This window comes from Phoxinus phoxinus (genome assembly GCF_949152265.1).
Source record: "Phoxinus phoxinus genome assembly, chromosome: 12".
In the NCBI taxonomy this organism is placed as follows: Eukaryota; Metazoa; Chordata; class Actinopteri; order Cypriniformes; family Leuciscidae; genus Phoxinus; species Phoxinus phoxinus.
In genome coordinates, this window is record NC_136887.1 from 3,813,456 (window position 1) to 3,821,206 (window position 7,751).

Consider the following 7,751-nt stretch of genomic DNA (forward strand, 5'->3'; position numbering starts at 1 on the left):
GGCCCCACTCCGATTTTGGACCTCCTTAGGTGGATGTGCTCCCACCGATGGGAACCCACACCGATGTAAATGTTAGTACACACACACACACACACACACACACACACACACACACACACACACACACACACACACACACACACACACACACACACACACACACACACACACACACACTCTCACACTCTTTGTTAATGTATCTTGTCCCCTCTCAATGACAGTAAACTAATTATTACATTACATGAGTCACGTAGCCTAACATAGGCCTATTTTCAATTCAAAATGGCGAAATTAGACAAAGGTTTATAAGTTTGCCTAATTAATTTTGTCATTCGTTTAACATTTATGACCTAAAACAGCTGTCAGATATGAAATGTTTAGTAGGCCTATCTATGCATCTTATCTCGTGGTGCTAAATTTCGCGTTCAGCAGCTTCAGTGAACATAAAGCCCAGCTACTGTGATATGATTGGTCATCTCAAATATTCTGACATTGATGAGAAATGACAGACCAATGAGACTCAGATGAACACACACACACACACACACACACCCTGTCCTCCGCGCCGCTGCGGATTGAAGAACGCGCTGATTATAACAAGACGCCGCGAAGCCATGAAGCCTGCCGCCAGTTTCATGTTTTAAAGTGGACTGAAGCGATCACGAATTAGTGTACAGATTACGGAGTTAATCACATATTTATTTATTTATTTTTTGTAAAAAGGGCCTAGTGACGACCATGAGGTGGGCATGTTGTCACACTGCGTGAGCCCCTATTAGAGCTATGCTATTCTATTCTATACTTTTATGAATTCTATCCAGAAACCATGAGAAAAAGGTGAATAAAGACTGAGAGCCAAAGTTCAGAAATTGTTTATCATTATGTTTTGAACTATACAGATTGTATAGGCTATGGTTATAGTTTATTTTTAAATATTAAAAAATGCCATTCTTTTATATGAAAAAGTTTTTTTATTGAGAAATATTTTAGTTTGTCTTGTTTTTATTAGATCAGATGGCATTTTAATCTGTCATGTTATAATGAACCTCACCTATGGGGCATGTTGTCACATTTCACTTCCATTCTTTCACTATAAATCGAGAAAAGTAGGCTATACACTGTGTTAATGAAACAAAACCACATAATTGTACTAGACGTGGGAGGAAAAATTCTCTGAACGCCAAGTGGATTTACACAAACTGAGAAAGTCAAAGTGTTGTGCCCCGCTCTCTCCTACACCTTCACACTCACACTCTTCCTCACTGAAGATCAGCGTGTCTTTCTCAAGCTGGAAAGCCACTTTCCCCAGTTATTCCCTTTGTAAAAACACCTCCCCTATTAAATAAAGAACCCCCCCCCCCTATATTGTAAAAAAGCAATATAGTCTAATAACTCAACACATTATCTTTCCCCTTATTGCAGAACTTTTTCTTTAACCTCTTTTGGCATCGCAACTAACTACTCGGTTACTAACGTAACCTCAGTTCCCTGAGAGAGGGAACGAGTATTGTGTAACACTTATGCTATGGGAAAACAAATTTTCTTGAGAATACTGAAGCAATTTTTTCAAAACGCAGTGTAGCTGCACAGCAGACACATATGAGCGCGAGCGAGGTCATTGGCTGTGCTGCGGCAACTGCACAAACCTATGGCGAGGCGGCTCAGACGCAGGAACCAATCAGGACACTTCACGCCCTGACACGTCAGAGCTCGCCAGAATGGGCGTGGTCCATGACTATAAAGGGACCAGACCTCGTCTAGGAAATCAGGTTAAATCGACTGAAGCGAACCCAGATCAAAGCACAGTAGCACGGCGGGTTACGCAATACTCGTTCCCTCTCTCAGAGAACTGAGGTTGCGTTAGTAACCAAGTAGTTCCCTTTCGAGAGGTCTCTCCTATTGCGTAACGCTTACGCTATGGGAACCCCCTTCGAAACGCTGTGCTTGCTATCTTCGCTCATACTATAGCCTGAGGCAGCTTCCTGAGACTTATGAAGAGTAAAGTGTGAGTCCTAATATAAGCCGGTCGTAACGGGCTTCATATAGGGATATATATATAGAGCCTTAGTTCAATGGCCCTTAGACTCATAGGCCAGCGCGATAGCGTCCACTATCCAGCGCGATAATCTCTGCTTTGTGACAGTGTAAGGGTTCTTCCATAAAATTCTCAGGAGACATTCATGGAGTCAACAAAGTGTCATTTTATTGACTGCGACACTCACGTACTGACCACACATTGTGCAGATAAAGATAAATAAAGAGGAAAAAAACTAAAAAACACTGACTAATAAAAAGGGACATCAGCACATTACTGAGTTCTGGGTCTCAGATGTTTCTCAGGGATCCCTCACCAGAACTAACTCAGCCACAGAAAATGAAGCCCTTTTAACAAAACTAGACCAAATTTTTATAATTACAGGGGTCTCACAAAATTATCCTCAAACTTAAAAAGAAAAACATATATATACACGCATCTCAAATTAACATAGAAATCACATTTACCCTACAGCAACAATGAAAATACACTTAAACATGGGCACACATAAAAATAAACATCCTTTAAACACATTCGAATTAACACACAACCCCAACACATATTGTCCCAAAACTACATTTCCCATAATTCCCAAAGGGATATATAAAGGACCGCACCCCCTTTAATTCCAAACCTTTGGTCCATGCGGCAGTCATGGATCCCGGCGGAACAACGGGTAAGATGTAGACATTCAAACAAACTTAAATAAAATGTTAAACCCATATATTGGTCGTGGTTTCATTTACTCCCTAGCGTGCACTCTAGAAATAAATGGTTATTGGCTTTGTTGCTCTTTGAGGGTTAAAATGCTAAAGAGACAACGTAGCTCCTCAGTTCCAATGTTTGGGCAACTTATATTTAATGAAACAAAATAGTTACATAAAAATGTACAAATAAACAAACAAAGTAAACTAGAACCATTCAAATGAATTGTTCACTCAGTGTGGCCTTAGCCATCACATTTCCCCCCACCTATGCACTCTCGCACGGTGAGCGAGAAAGAAAATCGGCTGCTATATTTTCGACGCCCGGGCGATGCTTTACTGTAAAGCGAAAGGGTTGGATAGATAAAAACCATCGTGTCAAGTGGGAATTTGTATCTTTCATTCTATTCAACCATTTTAAAGCTTTATGGTCCGTTTCGATAACAAAATCTCGGCCAAGCAAATAATATTTCAATGAGTCGAGAGCCCATTTCAATGCTAAACATTCTTTCTCCACCACAGAATATCTCGTTTCTCTAGGAAATCATTTCCGACTCAAATACACCACAGGGTGCATTCCTCCGGGTTCTTCCTGCATCAGGACAGCTCCCAACCCTAAGTCGGACGCATCTGTCTGAAGAACAAATGATTTTTCAAAATCAGGACTACGTAAAATGGGTTCATTGCTCAGCACCTTTAGCTCACAGAAGGCATCTTCAGCAGGTGTGGTCCACTGCACCTTATTAGGATTCGTCTTTTTAATTAAATCAGTAAACGGGGCCGCGATGGTCGAAAAATGGGGAATTAATTTCCGATACCAACCGACTAAACCAAGAAATGATCGAAAAAAAATGTTTGTCACTGGAAGTGGACAGGATTGAATAGCCCGGATTTTCTGCACTTGAGGCTTAATAACTCTATTTCCCAATACGTACCCCAAGTACTCGGTCTCGGTTTTAACCAATGAACATTTGGCCGGATTAATGGTTAGACCAGCATCTTTAATTCGTTGGAAAACCCCTCGAAGATGTTGAAGGGGATTCTCCCAGGATGTACTAAATATCACGATATCGTCTAAGTAAGCCGCCGCAAATTCTCCTAAACCATCCAATACCGTATCCATCAATCTTTGAAAAGTCGGGGGTGCTCCGTGCAACCCGAACGGTAACACCCGAAAATGCATTAGCCCTCTTGGTGTACGGAAAGCGGTCAGCTCTCGCGACTCCAAGTCCAGAGGCACCTGCCAGTACCCTTTACTTAAATCTTCTGAGTCTTCTGAGGCAAAGAGGTCCACCTCTGCCTCGCCAAAGATACTCCACCGCTTCATATCAGCTGAACCGTGTGTGGGGTGAAGAGACATTCCCCTGGGGGAACGTTGTCTCTGGACAGCATGTCTGCACCCCGGTTCAGAATGCCTGGCACGTGTGCCGCTCTCAGCGAACGCAGGTTGTGCTGGGCCCACAGAATGAGACTCCTGGCCATGGCGTGCAGGTTAAAACACTTTAAAGCACTAGACACTTTACACACACTGTTGCGTGTACATAAAAAGACTCAGCAATCTATGTATGTTTACATGCTCATGCACTTCAAATCATCCTGCACTGTTCCCTAACCAGCTGCTTGACTAATAATGTCTCTCTTGCACATGTACAGTATTATGTTAAGCATTCGTATAGTTTGTATCCTACACTGTTGTATGTCTGTATTTCTGTAGCACCGTGGTCCTGTGAGGCACGACATTTGTCCCCACATGTAGCGGAATGACAATAAATCTCAACTTGACTTGACATGACTTGAAAAGACCCGAGGCTGCCCTGGCGATTTATGTAGGACACCACTGCCATGTTGTCCGTTCGGACCAGGACATGGTGACCCCTTAGGTACGGGAGAAAAGCTCTCAGAGCTAGGCCGACAGCTCTCATCTCCAGACAGTTTATGTGTAAGCGCTTCTCTGGGCTTGACTAAAGGCCAGAGACGCGCCTGCCCTCGTAAAGGGCTCCCCAACCCAAGTTGGAGGCGTCTGTCAGATCACTTTTCTCCTCGAAACCACTCCCAAACTCACGCCAGACTGATACCAGTTTGTCACCTTCCAGGGAGCCAGGGCTTTGAAGCAGCCGTGCTTCACTCTGATTTGTAATAGGCCAGACCGCCACGCGTGAGCTGGTACCTGTAGTTTTAGCCAGCGTTGAAGAGGGCGCATGTTAAGTAGTCCTAGCTGGAGTACTGATGATGCTGAGGCCATGAGACCTAACATCCTCTGAAATCTTTTGAGGGGTGCGTGTGCGCCCGCTCTGAAAGATGCCACTGTACTGTCCTCCAATTGGTGTTCTTAACCAAAATTAGACAGCCAGCCAAACTCCCATCATGAAAAACATGAGAGTCAGAATATAGCGTCTTAGCTCCGTTTAATAGAGACTCTTGTTGAGCATGAAGACATGAACAAAGGAGTGAAACTGAAAATAAGCACAAAAAATACACTAAGGTGAAATTGTCTCTCGTACAAATACTAACAAAGCTTAATTACAATGAAATATAATGTCTCAGTAAACAATCAGTTCACAAATTGAAATCAAAGATTTATACTCGTATATGATTTTAACTCAACATGAAATTAGCTCAAATCTATTATTATAAATACTGTAAACATAAAATATATAAACTACTTACAGGCAGTTCTTGCTTAGGAGAAATCGAAACATAACAGGATTATTGCAGCTGGAACAATCTTCACCATCTGCTTTGACTAATAAACTAACTTCCTGATTCAGCCTGCAATACCATACTTGACCGCTAGAGGTCCTAATTACTCTAACTTAATAAACATAAGAAATGTATGCATTTCATCTTGTCTTTCTTCTTCTTTGTCTTCTGTAGGGAAAAACTCCTAAACTTCAGCAGAGAACCAATTTTTTGTAAGGAAGCTGGGGTTTCTTTATTGTACATTTATTTGCATGTATGGTTTGCGCTGCGCTGTTTGATCAGTGCAGCGCTGGTGAGGATTGTTCGCGCCGCGCTGCCCATTGGTTGTCGCTAGGAAACACGTCCGCGCTGCGCTGACGAGTCGGCCGCGCGGCTCGGACCATTGAACCGCGCAGATGACATGTCAGCGCGGCGCGAGCTCTGTAAACCCCCGCTGTCTCGTCCCACTTTTGGTTTGTTTGGCTTCCCATACAGTAGCAGTCGATAGGGCGTCTATCTATATGATGTCTATGTCTCAACCAACTGACAGACAGAACTCCACCGCGCCCGCGCCACATGCATATCGCGCTGTGTGAACGCATTCATGTGATTGGCTTATGAGTAAACAATCCCCCACGCGGGGTGCGTTCTTGTGATTGGCTAAACCAAGGGAGATATCTGATTGGTTGCTGATCATTCCCTGTTTAAAAAAAGGCATTTGTGTGTCGAGCCAAGTCAAGGGAGTCTCAAAATTCACACACAAATGCAGTGAAGTTCACAGACCGCAAGCAGTTTGTAAATCAATATATATTTGTGTGTGCATCAGAAATACACGTCTGAATCTTGCCCTGTGCATTTCTGAATCTTGAGTGCATTTGTAAATTTTGTATGTATTTCTAAATTGTGTGTGTATTTAATGAATTTTGTGTGAATTTGTGAATTTTGTATGCATTTGTGAATCTTCTGTGCTTTTTAAATTTTGTGTGTGCATTTGTGAATTTTGTGCGCATTTGTGTATCCTGTGTGTGTATTTATGAATCATGTGTGTGCATGTATGAATCCTGTGTGTGCATATGTGAATGTAGTGTGTGCATTTATCTTTATTGAGACTCATTTAGCTCCATAGGAGGGAGTTTGAACCCGTATTTGCATGTAGGGGCACGCACTTTACAGTGGGCGCGCAAACTACATTCATTACACTTCCAGCGCATGCTGGGGGAAAGTTTGGGACTGTCAGTACAGTGCTTATGTGTAGCGGTGCGCACTTTGTCGTGGGCACACGATCTACATTCACAGCATGAGCTGGAGAAACATTTACTGTGGGGACAGTGCTTGTGTGTAGGGGTGCGTACATTACAGTGGGCACGTGACCTACATGTGACACAGACAGAAAAGAGCTCTTTTCGTGTTTTATTTGTGTCGCCGGAAAAACTGCGTTTGTTTGCAGGTGCGCATGTTTTAGAACAGACCCATTTACTGCAGTATATACATTTCCAGCCACCTGAGAGGAGGGAGCTGGGAAATGTTTGAGAAGTCTTTTGGAGATTGGTCCGGCCTCGAATTCTCCCTTCTTCTCACGGCTAGGAAGGCTTGCGAGGTTCGGAGTCCAGCACAACCGTGGGCCGGGGTCCCTGTCTCGCCGTGAACTGCTGGCGATTGGCTGAGCGAGAGCGGTGACGGACTTCAGCCGCTGGGCGGGGCTGAGAGACCGCGGGCGCTAGCTTTACCTGCTGCGATGGCCCTTATCAAAGTCACTCAGATCTTTATTCCTGCCCATTACACTGACAAAGATTTGATCATAACAGAAAATTAATGTAGAATTTTCTGATGTAAACTCCATTTATAATTGCTCTGTGCTCTTTTTTGTTTTGTTTTTAGATATTTATTCTGTTGTACAGCACAATGGCCAACTACTGTTATGTTGTTTATGCGCTACATAAATAAAATTTGATTTGATTTGATCATGACAGACCCTGGAGAAACTCTTTGAAAAATAAAGAGCAATAAATAAAAAGTATAATCATTTTGAGGTCTTTTATAATTAATAGTTATGTATTTTAATTGTTCATTTGTGTTTTATGCAATATTTTACAGCATTAAATTTTAACACTTCAATGCAGGTCCATTTTGAATACATTTTACCTGAAGAAATCCTGACGTTCCTGTTTGTACACACCCAAAGCTGATCATAAAGTAATAATGAGTGGATACTGAATGATAGTAGTACAACAGGAAGGAGGGTTGAGGTTTGAGCTTAGTGTGCTTACTGTGCTTGGATGTTTTAATGTTATTATAATTGTTATTTATTGACTAGTGTTGAGAGAGTGCCATGG